The sequence below is a fragment of the Acomys russatus genome, chromosome 12, assembly GCF_903995435.1.
Source record: "Acomys russatus chromosome 12, mAcoRus1.1, whole genome shotgun sequence".
In the NCBI taxonomy this organism is placed as follows: domain Eukaryota; kingdom Metazoa; phylum Chordata; class Mammalia; order Rodentia; family Muridae; genus Acomys; species Acomys russatus.
This window is the reverse complement of record NC_067148.1, coordinates 61,139,491-61,162,960: the sequence shown is the minus strand read 5'-3', so window position 1 is coordinate 61,162,960 and position 23,470 is coordinate 61,139,491. Positions and strand designations below refer to the sequence as shown.

General features: G+C 40.6%; 1 protein-coding gene across 3 annotated transcripts in view; it reads right to left on the bottom strand.

The window, feature by feature from the left end:
- Positions 1 to 10,395, bottom strand: part of Yes1 (YES proto-oncogene 1, Src family tyrosine kinase) — a 49,944-nt gene extending 39,549 nt beyond the window's left edge. For 2 of the 3 annotated variants that reach the window (XM_051154505.1, XM_051154507.1), the window contains exon 1: positions 10,008 to 10,191. The gene's annotated coding sequence lies outside the window, so the exon portion shown is untranslated. Of the gene's footprint in view, positions 1 to 10,007; positions 10,192 to 10,284 lie in introns of those variants that run through there. The other variant, XM_051154506.1, reaches the window with a different exon arrangement.
- Positions 10,396 to 23,470: the final 13,075 nt, after the last annotated feature.

Here is a 23,470-nt window from a genome sequence, read left to right as displayed (position 1 = left end):
GAAACTGTCCTGGGTTTCTTTGAGATCTGACAATATCCAACTTGTTTGATCATTGAGCCATTTCTGTGGCTGAGATAACTATGTGTCCACCAAAATTTCACTTTCTCCTGCTATGTGTGAAGTTGTTATGAGACACTAGGATAGGGGGACTATTTTCGCCAGCTCTCCTGTAATCATCGGGTAAGTCCATATGACTTGTTTACATTAATGTAATAAAACAGGAACTGATTATGCTACAGTTTTTAAGAAGTGTGATCACAGCCAGGTATAGTGGCATATGCCTGTAATCCCAGAACTCAGGGAGTCAGAGGCAAGTGGATCTCTGTGAGTTCAAGGCCAGCCTGGTTTACTAAAGAGTCCTGGATAGCCAAGGCTACACAGAGAAACCCTGTCTCAAAAACCAAAAACAAACACACTCCAAAAAGAAGCATGATTACTAGACATAAACAAAATGCTCTCACTGAAAAACGGGTAACTTTGCTCAGGAATAATTAAGTCCTACTCTCTAACATTTACATCTCCCTGCCAATTGAAACATCAGTCAAGCTAAATGCTTATTTAAGTTTACTTGAAAAAAATTAATGTCACTGATTTACATTAGGTCTGCCATACCAAAACAAACAAACAAACAAACAAAACAAGTATAAACAAGAGTCTGTGGCTGCTGCATGAGTTTAGTGAGGTGTTTGTTGATAGAGCTGTGATAAGTAGACACTGCCAGCTGCACATCCTACACTCAAAAACACTTCACAAGTTGTAGAGTCATTGGAAAACTTTGAGTTAAAACAAAAATCCCAGGCAGCTTACATTCTAGGCTAGAGCTGGCACAATAACCTGTCAGTTTTCATGTGAAAACTTATTAAGCATGGACAATGATAAATTGCTGAATTTATCTATAAAGGACTTGTTCTGCATATGTCCTCTGTGGCATAATAATGTTACAAAGTCTAGCTGGTGCTCCCATTAGAAAACAATGTTCTAGCTTATGAGGGAGGGAAAACAGTACAGTCTCAGCTTATAATTCAAAGCATAAAAGGAGCCAAAGAAGACTTCTAAGGTAGTGAAGCAAACTACCAAAATGAGATTTAATATGTGGCCAAAGTAGCAAAAATTCCATTTAGAGGTTTAGCTGAAAACTTTTTTCCAGACAGTGAAGAGTTTGTAGAGCAGTGGGCTTTACAGGGACAAACCATGTGGAAGACAGTAAGAATTAAAATGATGAACCAGTATGAAGAACCCCATTGTTTCCTCCAAATGTAGCTTAACTACTTGGTAAATCTCTAACAATAGGAAATCACCATCCAAAAACTGGGCAAACTAGAAAGCACCTCTTTGTGCAGCATGATCTAAAATATGGCAAAGATGAGGCATGTATAATTTGTTTCTACTAAATCATTTAATTCATAATACAACTTAGACATCAACACAATATTTCAGAGTTCAAGTTCTATGTGTACATATATAAGTTTGTTATGTCAGCAGGGCATGGTGGCGCACGCCTTTAAACCCAGCACTGGGAGAGCAGAGGCAGGCGGATCGCTGGAAGTTCGAGGCCAGCCTGGTCTACAAAGTGAGTCCAGGACAGCCAAGATAACACAAAGAAACCCTGTCTTGATAAAACTTAAAAATAAATAAATACATACATAAAATAAATATGGGCTGGAGAGATGGCTCATAAGTTAAGAGCACTGGCTGCTCTTCCAAAGGAACTGAGTTCAATTCCCAGCAACCACATGGTGGCTCACAGCCATCTACAATGAGGTCTGGTGCCCACATTCAGGCAAGATGTTGTATACACAATAAATAAATCTTTAAAAATAAATAAATGAGCCAGGCGTGGTGGCGCACGCCTTTAATCCCAGCACTCGGGAGGCAGAGGCAGGCAGATCGCTGTGAGTTCGAGGCCAGCCTGGTCTACAAAGTGAGTCCAGGACAGTCAAGGCTACACAGAGAAACCCTGTCTCGAAAAACCAAAATAAATAAAATAAAAATAAAAAAAATGAATGAATAAATAAATAAATATGAAAGGGTAAAAATCAAGAATGGTGGGAGATGTTTCTAATTCCACTACTAGGAAGCAGTAAGCAAAGGGCAGAAGAATGTGACTCTGAGGCCAGCGTGGGCTACCAAAGCTAGTTCAAGGCCATTTTGGTTGGTTACACTATGAAACAGTGAGTACTAACAAACAACAAACATGTATAAATGAAAATTTCTTTTTGCTCCCAATTCAAATGTATGATTCAACATAGAAGGAAGGGTAAGGCCCTCTTTTTCTACCACTGTTTCTTATTCCCAAGGAATAAAGGTTTTGATTCAATCCCAGTTATGCTAAATCACAAGTGTGCTTCTCTAGGAAGTCACACTTCCTCGGCTGTTCCAGCTGTAAGGAATACCTATGTCCTCATGCTGTGGAAACATATTAAAATGTATTAAATATGACAATACCTGGTAAGTATTAGTAACCCAACAAACCTGTCACAGAATAGGCTTTTTTAATCACTCAATGTCCAAGACACATGGACACTGAATGGATAGGAAATGGAAAAGAACAAAATAAAGAGGAAAGTTATAAACTCTGTATGATGTCAGTCATCTTTTCCCCAATCCCGTCTTATGTTTTGAAGCTCCACTCTGTCCTGTAGGGTTCGGTAGGAGGCAAGTATTAAAAAGTTTACTGAGCAAGTGGGAGAGATTAACAAAACTTCTTTTTGGGGGGGTGGGCATGGGAGGAGGTTCTTCAAGACAGGTTTCTCTGTGTAGCTAGCCTTGGCTATCCTGGACTCCTATAGAGTAGGCTGGCCTGGAACTCAAGAGAGATCCACTGGCATCTGCCTCCCAAGTGCTAGGATTAAAGGCACGGGTCATCACACCTAGCCTTTATAGGATCATTTTAATGGACTACATAGACATCTACCCAGATAGGCTACATTACAATAGGAAAAGATATTCTGGGGAAACCAGCCATTTTCAAAAAAACTGACAAACTGGTAACAGAATTAGCTGGCAATTTTAGTCTTTTTCCTAGAAAATCTATTCTGCAGACCTTCAAAACTTCTAATATCCATGCTCAGGTTTCAAATATTAACTCTATGTTTAAGAAAAAAATACCCTTAACAGGCAGTTTACATTTTTGTCAATTAAACAAGCAAGCAAGCAAGCAAGGGAAAAACAACCACCACCACCACCCACTAAATTTGGGCCAGTAAGATTGTTCAGTGGGTAAAGATTCTTGCAAAGTAAACCTGGCGACCTGAGTTTAATGCCAGAAATTCCTGTAAAGGCGGAAGAGAGAACCCACTCCACAAGGTGCCCCCTGACCTCCAGATACATGCTGTGGTGGGCATGCTTCTTCCCATCAGGAATTCACATATACATAATAGCCAAAATCTTTTAAAAAATTAAATCTGAATTTTAATGACAGTAGCTATTTTCCTGTTATAATGTAGCAAAGTCCTCATTTAAACAGCCATGACTATCTGACAACCGGGATCAGAGCTAACTGCTTCAAAGGACAGTTAAGAAATCCATTTCCTAATACTATTAACATAAATATGAAGCTTTAAAAAGCTTTGTATTTAACTCTGTCTATGGAAGTGCTATGGAGGCTGAACATCCTAGTTAGAAATATCTGTAATAAATAGAAAACATTAAATGCAGGCTTCCCGGCTAAAGAGTTCAATCAGTTTACTCGAGGCTAAATCTATCTGGTATAAAGAGACATATTAAAAAGTTCAGAAGTTATCACCCACTTAACATCATCAAAATCCAAAAACACTATAATGGATTATCACACTAAAAACATCTACCAATGTATAAAATGTACAACAGTCACATAATCATAGCCAATTCTATCAAGTGTGAATCCCTAGAAAGCAGCAGTAAGGGTGCAGCATTCTTGTAATAAAAAATTAGCATAATTTTGTCATACCACAGGGTAAGAGTACATTTAATGAACAGAACATTGTATATGCTTAAGAAAATTCATTGCAAAATCTTAGCTCACATTTTTATTGTATTTTAAAAAACATTTCTATGTACCTGATGCTTAATTTTATTGTAAATTTCAGACATTTTTATAAAATTTTGTCAAAAATCACAAACGTTAATGGTAGCAAAACACTTTACACATTTATACAATGCTAAAATGTTATTTAGGAACCATTTGGTTCAACATCCTCTTACCTAAGAAGTTTACTAAACTGACAAAACTATGGAACTGATCACTGTCACAAGTGGAATCAGGTACATTAATTTTTAAAATGTATTACAAAAGTTCGTCATTTTTTAGTTCTTTCCTCAGATTGCCACATTTCCTTCTCTGCTCCCTTCCAAATGCCCAACTGCCATTATGTTAAGGTATCCTTATCTATAAAAGACTAATCACATGAGAACAAAGGTTAGTCTTCAATAAATCTGCCTTGGAACAATTCTAAATATTAACTTATATATGTAAGTCATCAACTCCACCTCACTCTAACTGCCCCTGAATGCTAAGAAACTGAAAATTATCTGAGAGAGAGAAAGAGTGCTGAAGTAACCCTAAGACTCTCTATACACTGTTAGAAACATAGGCTGAAAACCCGACAATCTTGAAATTTCAGTGGTCAGTACTTTACTTCCTGCACCCCACCCCCCAAAACACTCCACAGACGTGTCCCAAGAACTATACATTCCTTTACATACACCACAGGAAATGAATGCATCGCTTTCCTTTCATCCTAGGGAGAAACAAACCTAAATTATAATATTGTCAATTTTAGCATAATAAATTACCAAATATATTTCAGTATTCTTTTTATAACTTAAGACTTTCTATATTCATTAGAACTGTTTAAAAAAGAAAAAAGAGCTGGATCGATTGTTCTGCCACTAAAGGCTAGGCTCACAACCAAAACATCTAAACTGTAAAAAATACTTCTTTAAAATAAACTTTTCTAAGGACTAGTTTAACTTCAACTATAGTTTTTAGTTTATAATGAAAAACTTTATTTAAGCTTTAAAATTCACATTTGCAAGACTTTTAAATTATTTTATAAAACCTAGAACAAAACTTTTAGCGCAAAAAACCTGACATTTAATTCTAATCTATTAAAAAAAAAAACCCACTGTGCTAATTTACCTAATTTTTGTACAAATACACATAAATTGTTTATTTTACATAACACATAAAATGTTATGGACAAAAGCCCATAGCTGCAGTCATATCCCAAACCACATCTTTGATACAACTCAAGGATTTCTTCTTGGGCTCCTGACATGGCTGATTGGAGATCAATGAATTCAATCCCAGAGCCCACATGGTGAAAGGAGAGAATGGACTCCTGAAGGCTGTCCCCTCCCTCCCTCCCTCCCCCCCCCCTCTCTCTCACACACACACACACACACACTCACTCTCTCTCTCAATAAATAATAAATAAACATATAAACAAACAAACGTTAAGGTCTTATTAAAAAATTCTTTATTGTATAAAACAGTATAAACAGCCCTTTGCCACTGAACACTATGTCAACCATAACAGCCACAAAGAAAAATAACTACAATTTTCTAAGAAATGTGCCTTGTCATATGCGCTTTGTGGGACAGACACAAAGGAAGAGAATATCTTACCAGTCTCTTGTTAAGTGACCTAATGACTTGATCATGTTCAATTTTCTGTATCTCTTCCCTCCTTAGGGTTATGCAAGTTTGAACTCTCTATAATCTCCATCTCAAATTAGTCAAACCCTGAACCACCCAGGACTCCAGGATTAGTAAAAGGAATTGTCCCTCCATTGAGAGTAGACAGCTGTAAAAAGGCAGCATAAGACACTGCATATCATTTCACAGGCAGCAAAATTTGCCCACGGCATCTTCCAGTCTGGTGTTTGCCATACTAGCTGATACTATATTTGCATTTTGTTTTCTTCTTTTACCTTTGAGACAAGGTATTACACTAAATGACCTAGGCTGGCCTTGGATTCCCAACCCTCCCATCACAGCCTCCTCTCCAGTAGGTGGGATACACACGACCATACATTGCTAGTACTTGTTGAGGCTTATCTTCTCAAATACCAACAGCAAGAAAAAAGAAATTTGGGATTCTACATTCAAAACTCAGACAATGGGATAAGCTAACCCCTCTTGAGGGTCTTCCACTTTTTGTTGGGGGGAGGGGGAAGAGTCCAAAATCAATGTGCACCAGCAATTCGGCCATCCCCCAGATAGTAGCAGTAGTTAGAATGGAATGTGTTACATGCTTCTTGGAACCCAACAGGAGTTACCAAAGTAGGCAAGGAGATGAGGCACTGAGGCTTGTAATTCAGACCATCAGTACATCATAGGATTCTCCATCTTGCCTGGAGTATGTTTCCTAATCTTAATGGTAAAGCTCAACTCAGTTCAAGACATGCTGCCATCAAGTCGCTTGGTTCCAAGACAGTAGTAGTGCCGCAGCAGCCACAGATCCCTTGGCATACACTTGCTCAAATGATACTGGCGGCAGCAGCACCAGCTCTTCTCTTCCTATCTCAACTGTTACTATAGTTCCTTTTGCTAAATCTGCCTCTAAGTTTAGACAGGAACTGGATGGCTCATAATCACCCAGCAGCTGCAGCTGAGCAATACTCAGCTAATTGTGGCACTGCAGCAGCTGAAAGAAGAAAAAAGAAAAGATATAGCCTAGTGTAGTCGTACACAAATGGCTGTGCAGGGTATTGTAAGACACCAAGACACTTTAATAGGAACAGACTATTTACTTGAAAGAGAAGCAGTTAGATCTTGCTAAAGGACGTGTATTTATAATATAAATCAGTTTAAATGTGAATCAAAGATGACCTAGCCATGTAGCCCTCTGTACAATGTCTTTACTAAAACTTCCTGTAAATATTCACACAAGGCCAGAATCACAAACATCATCTTTACAACATGGCAAAGTTCCTGTGACATATGAACTTGGCACAGATGCAATCTCTTCTTCAGTGCTCTATTATAACAGAGTAAAGCAACAAAACCAACAGCTAAAACAGCAAGCCACTACTACACAGAATACAACATCAGACAACCACTTTGCCTCTCTTAAAACACACCACTGTCATTGCTTTCTTGGACACTATATACTTCATAATGTGTAAGTAAAGGAAAAATCACTATACAAAAATCTTATGAGAATATCAAAACCAGCAGTGAATTTTTTTATTTTTTTATTTTTATTTTTAGTCAAAGCATTACTGCTTTGGGGGAAAATAACTTAAAGTCAAGCCTTGTTACATGAATTTTGTCATGGTACCTGATTTTCTAAAAGGTAGGTACCTGATAACAGAACAACATCCATTCACTCAATAAACATTTTTTAAAGATTTATTTTTATTTATTATGTATACAATGTTCTGCCTGCATATACACCCTACAGGTCAGAAGAGGACACTGGATCTCATTTGGAAGTGTGTGGTATTTTCAAGGCAGTTACATACAAAACCATTACTATGCAGGAAATCTAAACTTGTTAGCTAAGAGTCCAGGAAGTCTCCTGTCAGTCACCAATGATTAAATTTGTTCAATAAAGAGGGGAAAAAAATTAAAGGATGTGACAGGAAACCAAGGTATCCCAAAAATTAAATTATTAATTTAATCTAAGCACCATCTATACTGCATTGCATTCAGGCTTCTTAAAAATATTCTCATGTAAAAAATAAAAGCCAGGTACAGAAAAAAACATACAAATTTCTGACTTGATAAATTACATTAAGACCAACACCTCCAAGACCCTAAGGTTAAAAACTTTCCTACTGCTACAGAAGAGGGGCCCAGCCGGGCGTGGCAGTACACGCCTTTAATCCCAGCACTCCAAAGGCAAGAGGCTGACGGATCTTTGTGAGTTCAAGGCCAGCCTGGTCTACAAAGGGAGTTTAGGACAGCCAAGGCTACACAGAGAAAACCTGTCTCAGAAAACAAGCAAAAAAAGTGGGGGCCCTTATCATGGCTGTCTCCCTCCCTATTTTTATTTTTATGCATATCACTTCCCGGTAGTTCTTTTTAAGTAATAGTTTTATCACTTAAACCTGAGTTCCACACAGCAGAACCTACCAATGCTCTTTTAAAAAAAAATCTGCCAGGCTTCTCCCCTAAATAATGGTAGTGATGCCCACACTGAACTGCCTCATTAGACTAGGAGCTAAAAAAAATTTAATTACCCACCGTAATAAGCTACTTACTCGTAGAACTATGCAAGTTTTAACTACAAATAAACAAGGATTAGTAATATTTCACTTGTCCTGGGACACTGCTTTTCTTTTATTGTATTCTTTTATTTATATATACAATGAAGTAGAATTTTATTTGCAGGGACAATGATTTTTTTTTTTGTTTTGAGAATTTCTTCAACTAAATACAATTTTTTGACTACATATTAATATTATCCTTTGGCCATAAGATAAATTTTACACCTATCCCAGGAAGACAGATCAGGGCTATAATTTCACTTTCAGTTGAACAGAAAGGAGTCAATTTTGTGGTTTGTGAAGTCAGCAAAAACTGGCTGCAAAATTAAAGCTATAATAACATTACCGTGGTTATGGCAAAGTACATATTTTAAGAGCTCGTCTATCTTTTATCCTGGAAACATGGATACAAACGGTCTTGTATTTAAGTTTCAATCAAAGGCAATCGTGTTTTTGTTTTTTCAAAATTAAGACATTGAAATGTCAACTAGCATCTAAATTTTCACAGAGGTTTTGCTGGTGTTCAAAAATAAGATATAGCAAAATGCTGACATGGCAAGAAGAAAAAATATTCCCAGTGAGTAACTTTCCTACGGTCTGTGTTCTCTCTTGTGCGATGCATATAAGAATTTTGGCTTTTAATTTAACATTCCCTTATCTATCCACTCAAAATGTTTCCAGTTCACAGCCACTGTGCTTGTTAAGGAACTGCCTTAAATTCGTAAGTCACATATGCACACTTAGTAACAGCTTCATTAGTGTGCAACTTAAAATTTTAACAGGATGTTCAAATACACTTTCAATTGTCAAAATACTTTTGGTGCAGTAATTTTACACGATAATGCACGGATATACTACACCACAGTATCCTGTGAAATCGCTCACGTGAAAACACAGCTGTGGAACACACATACATAAAAAACGACGGAGCTACAAGGTTGTGGTTCTGCTGCAGACTTTTCATTTATTCGATAACTGTCAATTAGTCATCCTATGGCTGTTTCAATCACTTATGCAAAATAAATAAATAAATAACCACATCGAAACTACGCGGTGCCCCATTCACTACAGCAGTCCCTATAGCAGAAACGATATTTCCACTTTCTTAAAACAACTCTTCCCCAAGCCCAACAATGCAAAAGCTAGAAGCGGTTCTCAAGAAGAAAAACACTCAGACTTTTTTTTTTTTCATTAACACACGAGGACAGAGAACCGAAGCCCACCGGTGGCGCGAATGGCTATGGCACCTTCTAAGTGGCAGCTGAGTGTAACATTTCCTAACACGCTCAAACACAAACAAAAGAAAACTTTATAAACACGTCGCGGTGTTCAATCAAACCAAACACAGCCAGCCGCTCACCCACTCGCCCCCGGCGTCTCAATGCTCGCTCAGGACAGACCGGACGGTTGCTGCAGGCGACACAGACCTCCAGCCGCTGGGACCACAAGGGGCCACTCCCCTGCCTCCTGCTCCTCCTCACTCGCGAGGGACCCCACGACCTTTAGGACGCAGGGTTGCAGCCCCGGTCCCGCAACCGGCTGGACCGCTGATCCCGCAGAGTCGAGAAAGGCTGGACCGGGCGGGAGCCGAGGCAGGGGACGGGCAGGTAGGGCGCCCGGGAGACACGCCCGCCCGCCGGACCGGGGGAGGGGAGAAGTTTTTCCTCAACTTCCAGACTCCTGGCCGGGCAGGCAGGCAGACAGAGCGGCGGCGCCCCGGGAAGCTGGGGAGCGGGAGGGCGGGCGCCGGGGCCTAGAGCCGCCCGGCCGGGTCGGTCGCGCACGCCGCGAGGCCCCCGACGCGAGCTTACCTGCCGTCCGGCCGCACTCGCACGGGTCGCTGCGGGGGAGAAGGCGGACGCCCGCGGGGCCAGGGCCCTTCTCTACCTCCTGCTCCCGGGGCGCCGAGACGCAGCGACGACGGCACGGCCGGCCCGGGACGCGTTGCTTAAGGAGGCGGCAATCCCCGGGCGCCCGCACCCCGCGGCCTCTCCCTCTCGCCGCCGGCCCCGCCCCTCCGCTCCCGACGGGGGCGGCCGCGCGCGGGGCGGGGGCGGGGGCTGCGGCTACCTGCGCGCGCCCGCTCACCGGAACTCGCGCCCCGCTGCCTGCTTAGTGCGCCTTCCGGCGCGGGAGCCGCGCGCGGGGTCCGCGGGCGCCTGGGAGGCCTGGCCGTGTCACGCCTGCCGGCCCAACATGGCGGCGGGGGCCGGGCGGGCTCCTGAGGGGGCGTGAGGAGGAAGCGGCGCGGGCCTGCCCGCCGGTGCGCCGACTACCGCGACGGGCGAAGCGGAGCACAGAGGAGTGTGTGGGGCTTTGTTTTGCTAGTCTGTGTGTGTGTGGGGGGGTCGGGGTTGGGATTCTTTGGAGAGAGATTGTTCGTTTCTCAGCATTATGTCTCCGCACACTTTGTCCCTAATAGTAAAATCTTACCCCGACCGCATGAGACAGCGGGGCGGGGCGGAAACCTTGGTCCAGGTCCAGAAACGTTCTCGTCTGGCCTCTTTCCGAAGCGGGGATCCTGTCCCTGCCCAGAAGCTTCCTGTTGACTGTAGGTCGAACCAGCCTTGCCGGGAGGGGAACCGAAGCTGAATTGTGTTGGCAATTCTCCCAGGAATGGTGGCTTTCACTTAGCATTGGAGAGCATAGTATTTGATCCCAGTACTAGGGACCCCGGACAGGCACTGTGACTCTGCTGACAGCTGTGGAAACTGAGGTTAGGGCCCTTGAAGTGGAGAAGCTACGACGAAAGGGGTCTTCCTTGCATCTTTTTCTACGTGCCTTGTAGAAAAGGAATGGTTCAGAAGGAACTGGGGGTGAAGATGAGAGTCTTTACTCCTGCTAAAGGCACTTCTGCCTTGTCACACTCTTAATTTCCCCTTTGTATTTTCCTCTTTGGTGGGGTTATCCGAAGTATTAATGTGGGACTCTTGGTTTCCTTTGTGGTTTTCAAAAAAGTTCAGACTCATCTTTGGCGTATTCTAAGTAACACCACCAACCATGTCAGTATTCTGATATTCTAGGAACTTGAGTGCATGAAGTTTTTAAAAAGTTTCTTCAAAGAAAGGTACCGGAATCCACACGCACGACTGCATATGATATAGAATGGTGATTTATTCTGCCATTGACTGGAGCATTAAATTTCTTATATAAATGTATATTTCATTTTTCTTAAATCTGAAACGTTAGTTACTTGAGCCAAACCTTCCGATATAATAGAAATATATTTATGTCCCTAAACTCTCTGAAATCTCAAAAACAAAACAAACAAAAAACCCTTTCCATTTTAATTTAATGTGCTTTGAATTTGTATTGTGTTTTGTTACTTTGTTTTGTTTTTGAGACAGGGTCTTGTGTAGCCCAGGCTGGCCTTGAACTTGCTGTGTAGCTGAGTATGACCTTGGACCTCTGCTTCTCCTGCCTCCACCTCTTAGCTGTTGGGGTTACAGGTGGATGCCATCACACACAGTATCTATATTTTAAGGTCATGTGAGGGTATCAAAATCACCTGTACAAATAATAGGTTACAATTAATGGCTATTAATTTTAAAAATATTTAAAATGTTTTTAAAGAGAATGACAGGTCAGGTGGTGGTGGCACATACCTTTAATCCCAGCACTTGGGAGGCAGAGGCAGCCTGGTCTACAAAGTGAGTCCAGGAGAGGCAAGGCTACATCGAGAAACCTTGTTTCAAAAACAAAACAAAACAAAACAAACAAAACAGAGAGAGCTGGCTTGCTGGCACAAGCCTGTTATCCCAGCACTCAGAAGGCAGAGGCAAGTGCATCAATGTGAGTTCGAGTCCAGCCTGGTCTACAGAGTAATTCCAGAACAGCCAAGGCTACACAGAGAAACCCTGTCTTGAAAAACCTAAATAAATAAATGAGGTCGGGGGGGGGGGGTATGGGAGTGAATCTGGGAAATTTTGCTGGGAAGTTTTGGTGTTAGAAGTTAGTCAAAGCCAAAAACCTGTTTGCGAAATGGACAAGTGCAGGATGCCAGCCCGTGTTTCCCTTTTTGCACAATGTTATGGTGTGATAAGGACCTATCTTTGAAACCTCTGGGAAAATCAGCCCTAGGAGGAAGGGAAAGGCCAGGGGAAAGTTTAAACTATATTAAATATTTCTAAAATTAAGTCATTCTTATTTATTAAAGTTTATTAGTTCTTAAAATTACTTGATTGGAAGTTTCAATAATTAGAATTTGAACTGAGAACCTGTGATTCTGCCTGGAAATATTTTTGTTTAGAATAAACTGCTATCAGAAAGAGGTTTGCCCCCATCACCAAGGCCCTAGTGATGACAGTGGAAAGCCATGTACACTGCATGCAGTGCAGAGTGTGATCTCAGACAGCCATCCCTACTGCCAGACTGACTTCACGATGCCTTTCAGCCCTTAGAAGCAGAAAACCCATGTAGCCACGTGGCACCTGATGTTATCTGTACAGCTTTGCCTTTGCTTTCTCAGCTGGCTATGCCTACTCCAAGGGCCCAAGCAGAAAAAGCACAAGAACCTCCCTAAGCTAATATTTGTAGGCTCAGGCATGTCTTTATGAGTGTGAGGCTCATTGTGCCAAGCTCTCTGAAGCAGTACGGTAACACATTACTTTCTCAAAATGTGTCTTCATTACCTTGTACTGGATATAGTGAATTTGTTTTTACTTCCACTTAATTATGCAAGGACTGTTTAAGAACCAGCATAACAAATACTTGAGAACATACCCTAAAACGAATACTTGCTTATGTGAAGTTCAGCAAATTCACCCAGTCTCCTTGCTGGTTTTTATTGCTTTCTCTACCTTTTAACTTTGTGGCTACCTGGTCTGCAATATTACAGTTTTATTCTTGCCTCTGCCCCTCCTCAGATCCAGGGCTGTTTTGTGATGGTCTAGTTTTTGCTTTGACGTCTACATTGAGATCCATTGACATATTTTTTGACTTCAGTCCTTCCAAGTTCTTTTCAGTTTGGACCCAGTCTTATAACAAAATTCCTACTTTGAACTCTAGCTCTTGCTATTCACTCTGCATGCTTATAGTAGGAAGTCTCACCTACATTTTCAAGTTTATGCTCCAAGTTGACACTTTATTCTGCTCTCTTAATAGCAGCTTCTGCTCCAAATTTGTACTTGACATCTTTTGTGTGTCCTCTATAGATAGTGAGAATTCGTCCTACGCCAGTAGCTGGGAGTTAAGCCTGCTCTTTGAATACCTGTACTACTAATACCAGGCTTCAACCTGGAATTTGGGGTACCCGTTTTTGTCTGTTTGTTTTTTTGGTTTTTCGAGACAGGGTTTCCCTGTGTAGCCTTGACTGTCCTAGACTCACTTTGTAAACCAGGCTGGCCTCCAACTCACAGGGCTCCACCTGTCTCTGCCTCCCGAGTGCTGGGATTAAAGGCGTGCACCACCATGCCTGCCTGGGTTCCCGATTTTTAATTGGGGGAGGCTATGTACCCTCATGCTTGGGAAGGTGACAACAGTTTGAGAGAGATGATACCCGCTTCACCATGTGGATCCCAGAAACTGAATGCAGGTTCTCAGGTTCTGTGGCAAGCACCTGTACTGGCTAGGACATCTGTCTGACCCTCTAGAATTTTGAATTTTAAAAGTGACTCAGATTACTCTTGGTAGCCATGGTGTTTAGGGTCTAAGGGCAGAAAATGAGTGTTCAGATGCCTGCATCCTTGGCCATCCTTGGACGCCCCACACCTTCCTTTTTTCCTGACTGAGCCTGCTTCTCCAGTCTTCCTGTTAATCCTCTGAACTTCCTCTAATAAATTCCTCTTCAGCTTAAAATAAGTAGGAAGGCTGTTCTTTGCAAATAAAAAACCCAGTTTAGACCCCAGCTCTTGGGAGCAGGAGGCAAAGAAGTTCTAGGCTGTCCACAGCTACACACTAAGTCCAGGCCAACTTAGGCTCAACTAGTCTCAAACAAAGCAAAAACTCCCAGAAAATAAGACCAATGCAAAACAAAACATAATTTAGTGTCTACTGCTTTATATTGCTGACTGTCACATCAGTCCTGTGAGGGCAGGATTTCCTGCTTTCTGTACAGTCTAGGGGTGGGGCCCTTAAAGGGGAACCAATTTTCACAGAGAGAGGGATAAAAGAGCACCACAGCCAGAGTGGAGACAGGAGCTCTAACTCAGATGGATGTGCTGTTTGCCAGGCAGAAAGCTGACACATTAGTCTTCTCACCTACTTGACGCAGTCAAGGCTTGGAGATCATGGCATCACTTTCAAGCACTAATTCAAACCTCAGATTTCTGTTCAGCATAGTTTCTACAGCAGCTATCCTAAATTGGAATATGTTGAAAGCCATTTGATATGCCTGCCCCAAAGGTTGGTCATTTCTTCCCATGACCTGTATTTGCAGTTCCTGTAGCCTTCCTTGAGTGTTTGACCTGTGCTTTTCTGATATCTGTAGCTGGTGTGTAATGACATTGGCAATGTTTCTGACCTTGAGTTTAAACTCCGCTAAACTGCTACCAGCTTGTTACTTCTGGAGATCTTCACACATGGCTTAGGAGAGGCAGAATCCAAGGAACAAAGCATTTCCTGAATCTGTTTCAAGTACATAGGACCTTTTCTTTCTTTCTTTCTTTCTTTCTTTCTTTCTTTCTTCTCTTCTTTCTTTTCTTTCTTTCTTTTCTTTCTTTCTTTCTTTCTTTCTTTCTTTCTTTCTTTCTTTCAGAAATAGGTTTATTATTATGTGTACAATGCTCTGCCTGCAGAGGCAGAAGAGGGCAGCAGATCACATTATAGATGGCTGTGAGCCACCATGTGGTTGTTGGGATTTAACTCAGGACTTCTGGAAGAGCAGTCAGTGCTCTTAACATTTGAGACATCTCTCCAGTCTCCATAGGGCCCATTCTTAAGTGCTTACTGTCTTCTCAAGAATCTGGAAGGGGCTGGTTGTGGCGCACACCTTTAATCCCAGTACTCTGGAGGCAGAGGCAGGTGGATATCTGTGAGTTCAAAGCCAGTCTGGTCTGCAAAGTGAGTTTAGGACAGCCAGGGGTACACAAGAAATCCTGTCTCAAAAAACCTTAAAAAATAAAATCTGGAAGGGATGGGGTTAGGGGAAGAAAAATACAGAAATCTATGTGAAACCTTGAGATGGTTTTTAATACATAGCTATTCAAAATCCTGTGAGCTATTTGATAAATTTGAATCTTTAGACATGATTTACTTACTTTGAAGATCCTCAGTTGGAATATCCATATAAGGCTATAACAGCCTAATGATCACTGGATTCTGAGAAAAATATAAGTTTTGGTACCATTGCTACTGAACACGGAGTTTCTTCTGCGAGTGATGAAAATATTATGGGACTAGTAGTCACAGTTGCATAGATTTATACTTCAAAAGCCCCTCACCATAAACTTCAAGAGTAAATTTTACTATATATAAATTATATCTCAGTTGCAGTCACTCTGGTTCCAAAATTCAATGCCTTTTTGTAGCTTGTAATCTAATATGGGCAAGTAAACTTGCTAGTTCTTAGGATGTCAGTTTTTCTAACCTAAAATGAAGAGATTGCAAGAAGCAAATATTCTTTGGAAGTACATGTTACAGTTCCCTAGTGAACAATAAAAAACAATTAGTGAGTAGCTATCAAAATCTTTTAAAAATTGAAGAAAAGAATAATCCAAGCACATTGCATATTCTACACCATGCTTTGTAAAACATTTGTTTCCTTTGCATATAGGCAATAGTTACGATGTGAGTACTTTTCCATCATGCAGTAAAAGTATTAAAAACTGAGTACACCAGCTAGCATATAATGTGCTTTCTATATAATTTAGTCATCTTTCACTCTGTGATTTGAAAATACTGAGTTTTCCATTGGATTTTGTAAAATCTGCAGGTTTTTTTTTTTTGAACACGTAACAACATATCAGACATTTTGGTTTACTTGGACCTATAACCCTGATTAGGTGCCTACAAAGCAGGAAATGCCATGGCCTAACTCCCATTATTGTGATCCTGTTTTAAAACTAATAAAATTTTAATTAATTGTAAAAACAAAACAGAAAAACAGTAAGTTAGGTAGTCTTCTTAACTTTCTATGTATTAAGTCAATCTTCATAATAGTCTAGGAAACAGAAAATTATTATTATTATTTGCATTTTTGAACTGGCAAAATGGCTTACTAAAGTAAAGATACTTGCTACCAAGCCTGATGACCTGAGTTTGATCCTAGTACCCACATGGTGGAAGGAGAGAAAGTTGTCTCTGACCTCCACGTGTGATCTACCACCACCACTAATAATATAAATTGTAATGAAGTTTTAGAAGTTGGAAGCTTAGCTGGGCACGGTGTTTCTTGCCCTTAGGAAGACAAAAGACAGGCAGATCTCGAGTTCCAGGCCAGCCTATTTCACAGAAAAAAAAAATAATTTTTTTTTTCTGAGACAGGGTTTCTCTGTGTAGCCTTGGTGTCCTGTAGTCACTTTGTAGACCAGGCTGGCCTCAAACTCACAGCGTTCTGACTGCCTCTGCCTCCCTGAGTTCTGGGACTAAAGGTGTGTGCCACTGTGCCTGGCTAAAAATTAAAAAAAAAAAAAAAAAAAAAAAAGGTAAAAGGAAGCTTACTTGAGTCGTTTTTAGTAAAACTGATGGATTTAAATTAGACTTTACCCTGAGCTCTTGTTTGCTTGTTTCATTAAGAGCATACTGAACTTCAGTTGAATTGTTGATAATATTAAGATCTAGCTTCAGCTGGGTGGCTCCTCTGAGCTATGCATGGCAGTTCCCTTTGTTTCAGGACTCTGAAGCCTCACTCTGAGTACTCCATCACACATCGTTTGCATGCGTTTAATGTGCTTGACTGTTAACATTACTGGAAGTACATATAAGATATTTATCTAAATATTCCATTCTGCAATCTGTATTTTGCTATTTTACATTTAAAAGATGTAGGCTAACATATTTTGTTCTTTTACCTTTAGTGCAGCTCAAATTTGAAATACTTAACTTTAAGTTTAGCAATCATAAATGTTTCACAGTATGTCCTTTTTTTTTTTTTTTTCTCCTTTGCTGGGGGTTGAACTGAGGGTCTTGTGCATGCTAGGCACAATTCCAGCTCCCTGTTATTGTTATTTCCTTTGTAGGGCTGAACAATAAATTGTTAAATTTAAATCTGGATGCTACTTTCTAAGAGACTGGGAATAATGTAGATATTTAGAAAGAATTTTGTAAATTGCAAATTCTTTGTGGAATTTAAAGAGGAATGGAGACTCTTGGCTGAGGTGGACTCCCCCCCACCCCCACACCCTTGGCATATCCTTTCCTATGAATTATGTTCAAGGTAATGATTCCAGCAAAGAATGTAAGTAGTGTTGAGAAGTAGAAAAAAGGCCCTTGTTCAAAGCATAAAATGAGACATGAACTTCTGGTTTGCAAAATCTTCGGTAATCTCTAAGGTACAGGAGAGCACATTTAACAGGGATGTTAGGCAGTAGAAAGTATGCAGAGCCTGTGTGACCAGCCAAATACAGGGGTCCTGTTCACTTAGTTTTGAAAACAAGTACCATTTACTTCACAACCGACAAGCAGCAGACACATTTCTAGTGCCGTTAATCCTCATACTGATCCTGTACATTCAGGTAGCAATGGGAGGTGAAAGCCTGGACAGTCGGAAATTTATTGTTGTGACAAATACCTTTTTAAAATTAGGTCAACTAAAAATGGAATAATATTCTAATACATAAATGTTTAAGGTGGAGAAACAGGTTAAGGAATGTGAGCTCAGATGGCCAGATTGTAAAGCTGTACATTGTAGTCTGATGTCCATGTTGTGCCATTGCCTCTGTGAACTGCTAAATCGTTCCCAGCTCTGCGGTTTTTCTCCCAGCACCTACTTCCTTAATCACATACTGGTGAATTGTAACTGTATATAATATGTGGCTTAGGAGTTTTGCTAAAGTTAAAATTTAATTCCTAAGTATAGATCTGATCCTTGTTGGGTATGTAGCTCAGTGGTGGAGTTGTTGCCTAGTATGTCTATGTTCCTGGGTTTAATCTCTTCAACCATGAAGAGGGAAAAAAAAAAAAAATAGAATTCTCACACAAAGGAATACTTTCAGATGTTTATTATGAGCAAATTTTTATCCTCAGCAATAGATGTTGATAATTTTCTTATTATGAGAACATTATAAACCAATTGTATTTGTAACATATTAACTCTTTTATCCAACTTAGAAACCATAAATTTATATCCACTAAATATACAATTCACATAAGTATATCCACTATGAAATATTGTCTAGCTTTTGGAAATAAGAGTATTGAAATAGTGATTTTCCAATTTACCTTGCTAATAAAGCCGGGCGTGGTGGCGCACGCCTTTAATCCCAGCACTCGGGAGGCAGAGGCAGGCGGATCGCTGTGAGTTCGAGGCCAGCCTGGTCTACAAAGTGAGTCCAGGATGGCCAAGGCTACACAGAGAAACCCTGTCTCGAAAAACCAAAAAAAAAACCAAAACAAAACAAAACAAAAAAACCAATTTACCTTGCTAAGACAACAACAGCAAATCTATTTTTACTCAAAAAATGCTGGAGCTGGAGAGATGGCTCAGTGGTTAGGAGCACTGGCTGCTCTTCCAGAGGACCAGGGTTCATTCAATTACCAGTACCCACATGGCAGCTCACAACTGTCTGTAACTCCAATTCCAGGAAATCTGACATTTTTCAAATAGACATACATACAGGCAAGAACATCAAAGCATAAAAAAATAAAGAAATGCTTACTAAAGTTGATGCAATGTAGGATACTTTTAGGCAGCAATAAAATATCATATACAAGGATAAATAATAGCTCATATTTTATGAAAGTGAAAAGACTAGAAAATAACATCATTGAGAATTAAGAATTGGGTTAGATCTTAGGCAGAGAGGACAGATAGCTTTGAAAGGCAGTGGGATATGATCTGGAAAGGTAATTTCAGAAAGAGAAGGTGTGGCCATAGGTGTAGCTTGAATCCCAACTATGGTTAAAATAAAGTCAGAATGCCAGAAATTTTGGGTTCGTATAGGGAGAGAATAGGAAGAAATGGTGTTCAATAACTCAACATTATACCTTTCACACTAAATGTGAAATTTTCTATAAAATGCCTCCTGCTTTCACTGTATTGAATTTTGAAAGAATGCGGCTTTTATCTTATCAACTTATATGGCCTTTGTGCCTATCCCAGTATGTTCAGTGCCTAGCAAAAGGGATTCTGCCAGTATTTGTTGAACAAACGAATGAATGAAGAGGACAGGTAGATTGAGTGAATTACTCAAAGTCAAACATCTAGTGGATGATTAAGTTATGACTGGCACAAACCATTTGTTTCTATCCTGTTCAGACAAGGAATCAGAGTGTTGCAGTCATTATTTCTTCATTTTTCTTGACTTTTGGAAAATTTCATGGCTGAATCTTAAGAAACTTCCATTAAATTCTCCAGAGAATCAGATCCAATACAATGCCCATGTACATAGGTACATATCATAAGGAATTGGCTCATATAGTTATCAGAGCCGGGAAGTTCTGCAGCATGAGTTATGAAGCCACAGAGTAGAGCTAAAGAACAGACACCACAGTTGCAGTTGGAGTGAAAAGGTATAACTTGGAGGCGGGAGAGTTGGGGAGATGGCCCAGTGGCTCAAGGGCTTGCTGCGTAAGTGTGAGGACTAGAGTTTAGGTTCCCAGACCAGTGTAAAGACTGGCAGGGTAGGATGTATTTGTAACCCCAGTGCTTCTATGACAAGTGGAGTAGGTTCCCTGTTGGTGAGTTGCCATTCACTGTGCTATCTGAACCTCACTCAAAAGATACCATTTAAAAATAGCATCACAGAATGCGGTGGAAATGAAAAAGTATTGCAATTTCAATCTCTATTATCAGTTTAAGATTGAAACATTTAGCCGGGCATGCACTAAATCCCAGCACTCAGGAGGCAGAGGCAGGTGGATCTCTTTGAGTTAGAGACCAGCCTGGTTGACAAAGTGAGCCTGGATAACCAGGGCTGTTACACAGAGAAACTCTGTTTCGAAAAACAACCAAGCAGACTCAAACATATCAAAAATTAGGATTATACAAGCCTAGGATACAAAGGAAGATTTGATTTTAACAAATGAAGAATCCCCTCTCCTGTGCCCCTCCCCCGAGCCCTCCAAACCGAGCAAACAAGATAATCCTATGTAACACTGGTGAGAAGCGGTGAGAAGTAAAAGGACAATGAGGCAATCGAAGTTCTCAGGAAGAAGGCAGAGTCAGGGTAAGGGAAGGGGATGATGTCATCATGGGGACAATAGAGGAAGATGGTTTTGGCAGCAGCTTTTGAATAAACTTTGAAGAAAAAAATTAGGGGGAAAAAGGAAACAGGAAAGGGAAGTCTGTCAAGAACTCGGTATGACATTAGGAGTGGGTGGGAAGCTTCCTGTAATCTCTTGATGTGTGGAACATCTGGTCTCTCCTAGTCCCAAATCTTCAGAAGTCTCAGGTTTCTCCATTGACCAAGTTAGACACAGTAGGGGTCCCACCGTCAAAAGGTCAGTGTCCCTAGCCTGGGTTACCTAAAGAAAGCAAAAATATAGGTGGAAAAACAAGCTCTGCTTTTTTTTATACTGAGAACATCTTTACTTGTTTTTCTATGCAACAAATCCTATCTGTAAATGTACTTTATGTATTTTGGGATATTGACTTTATATTAAAATGACTACCAAATATAATTTAATTATCTCAAAGGGAAAGGGGAGCTGGTAAACATACAAAGAAAGAAATTGTTTCAAAGTTAATAATTTTCCATTCCATTCTTTACTTATTTTAAGGTTTCTTTCATTTCTCACTTCAAATGAAACTCAGTTGTGCCCTCTAGTGGTATTTAATAAAGGCCACTTTGTAGGTTTTAAACAAGTTACTATGATTTTAAGTTGCATCTGTTCACCGTGTGTGTGTGTGTGTGTGTGTGTGTGTGTGTGTGTGTGTGTGTGTGTGTGTGTGTGCCTGCATGCACATGCACTTATGCAAGCATGGACAGCACTGCTCGTGTGGAGTTGGTTCTTTCTTTCTACCACATGGAGCCAGGAGATACTGAAACTAGATCCTCAGACTTGGCAGCAAGTCTGTTAGCTGAGCCATTCTGGAGTTTTAAGAAGTGGTCATGGATAGAACTAACAATTTTTATATCATTGTCTTTGGCTACTCACTGTGTTAGTATGAGTGTGGTTATGTTGATATAACAAGCCTCTTAAGTTCTGTGGCTTAAAAAAAATAAAATGCAAAGGTTTATTTCTCATAGGAATAACGAAATACAGATTGACTCGTTAGTATGCAAGTAAATCCAGGGGCTTCCTGAACCCTGTAACATGTATTGACTTCTCACCTTGTCACCATGACAGAAAATTTGGAGGACGAACAGTGGCTTTCACCGGTTTCACCTAGAAGTGACACATCAACTTTCCTTTCTTTGCTCTCTCCCTCTCTCTTCCTTTCACCTCTCTGGGCCTCTGCCCTCTCCATCCTTCATCCTTCTCTTGAGTCTTTCAATGTTGCCAGGCTGACCTTGAACTCCTGCACTCAAACAATACTCAATCCCAGCCTTACAATTAGCTAGCACCATGAACATGGCCCATCATGCCTAGTTTTATAGTATTTATTTATTTATTTATTTTGGGGGGTTGGGTTTTGTTGTTGTGTTTTTTTCAAGACAGGGTTTCTCTGAGTAACCTTGCCTATCCTGGAACTCAATTTGTAGGCCAGGCTAGCCTTGAATTTGTAGGTCCACCTCACTTGCCTCACAAGTGCTGCTATTAAAGGTGTGCCTGGCTCATTTTATGGTATTTCTTATTGTGGTAAATGTAACACAAAAGCTATCAAAAAATTTTTTTTTTGTTCTTTTGTTTTTGTTTTTTGAGACAGGGTTTCTCTGTGTGGCCTTGGCTTCTGGAACTTACTTTGTAGACCAAGCTCACCTTGAACTCACAGAGATCCACCTACCTCTGCCTCTCTGAGTGCTGGGGTTACAGGCATGCACCATAGTGCCCGCAGGCTCTGCTTTCAAAACATAGTGTGCCTTGTACCTTATCTAATGGTACTCCAGAGAGAGGAAGTGATTTGGCCTCCAGTACAGGTAGTTCATACCATTAACCTTTGCCTTTTTAATATTCCCAGGGTCTGACTTTAAAATTTCATTCTAGTCGGGCACGGTGGCTCACACATGTAATCCCAGGACTTGGGAGGCAGAGGCAAGTGGATATCTGTGAGTGCATGGCCAGCCTGGTCTACAAAGTGAGTCCAGGACAGCCAGGGCTATCACACAGAAACCTTGTCTTGAAAAACTAAAAAAAAAAAAAAAAAAATTTTTTTTTTTCATTCTAAATGTGGAGGTATAAAAAGTATTAGTCTCAGCTGGGGGTGTGTAGCACATTCCCTTGAGAGGCAGAGGCAGGTGGGTCACTGTGAGTTTAAGGCCAGCCTGGTCTACAAAATGAGTCCAGGACACCCAAGGCTGCACAGAGAAACCCTGTCTTGTAAAACCAAAAAAAGAAAAAGGAAAAAAAAAAAAAAAAAAAAAAAAAAAAAAAAAAAAAAAGAGAAAGTAGGTGTCTAATGGAAGATGGCCATAGGACATCTGAATTTAAGACAGTTAGGAATGCCACTGAAGATAGAGATGAACTTGGGAATCAAATACAACATATGTTTGGGGAGGACAAGGTGTCATTCTGTAGCATGAGTTGACTGATGATCCTCCTGTCTCTCTTGTTTCTACTTCAGAGTATTAATGGGCAGGGGGTGAGGAGAATCCATTTCATTTAGCCCCAAACCTTAGCAGAGCCTTAGAAACCAATGAGGATGAGCCAGGCAAGAAGGCAGTGAAAACAATGACACGAAGGCCAGGAATGGCCCTGCTAGCTATTTGCTCTGCCTCCTGTCTCTGAGTTTCAGTACTCTAGGCACCTTGTTAAAGTAGAATCATTCTATTTGTCTTTTGCATCTATTTTGTGTTCTTTTTGTTTATTTGGTTTTGTTTTGATTTTTTCATAACAGGCTGTGTTTAGCTGTGGTTGTCCTGGAACTCACTCTGTAGACTAGGCTGGCCTTGAACTACAGAGATCTGCCTGATCAAACGTGTGTTCCACCACTGCCAGGCCTATTTTATTTTTATTTTTATTTTTGGTTTTTTGAGACAGGGCTTCTCTATGCAACAGCCCTGGCTGTCCTGTAACTCTCTTTGTAGACCAGGCTGGCCTTGAACTCAAAAGATCGGCCTGCCTCTGCCTCTGTCTC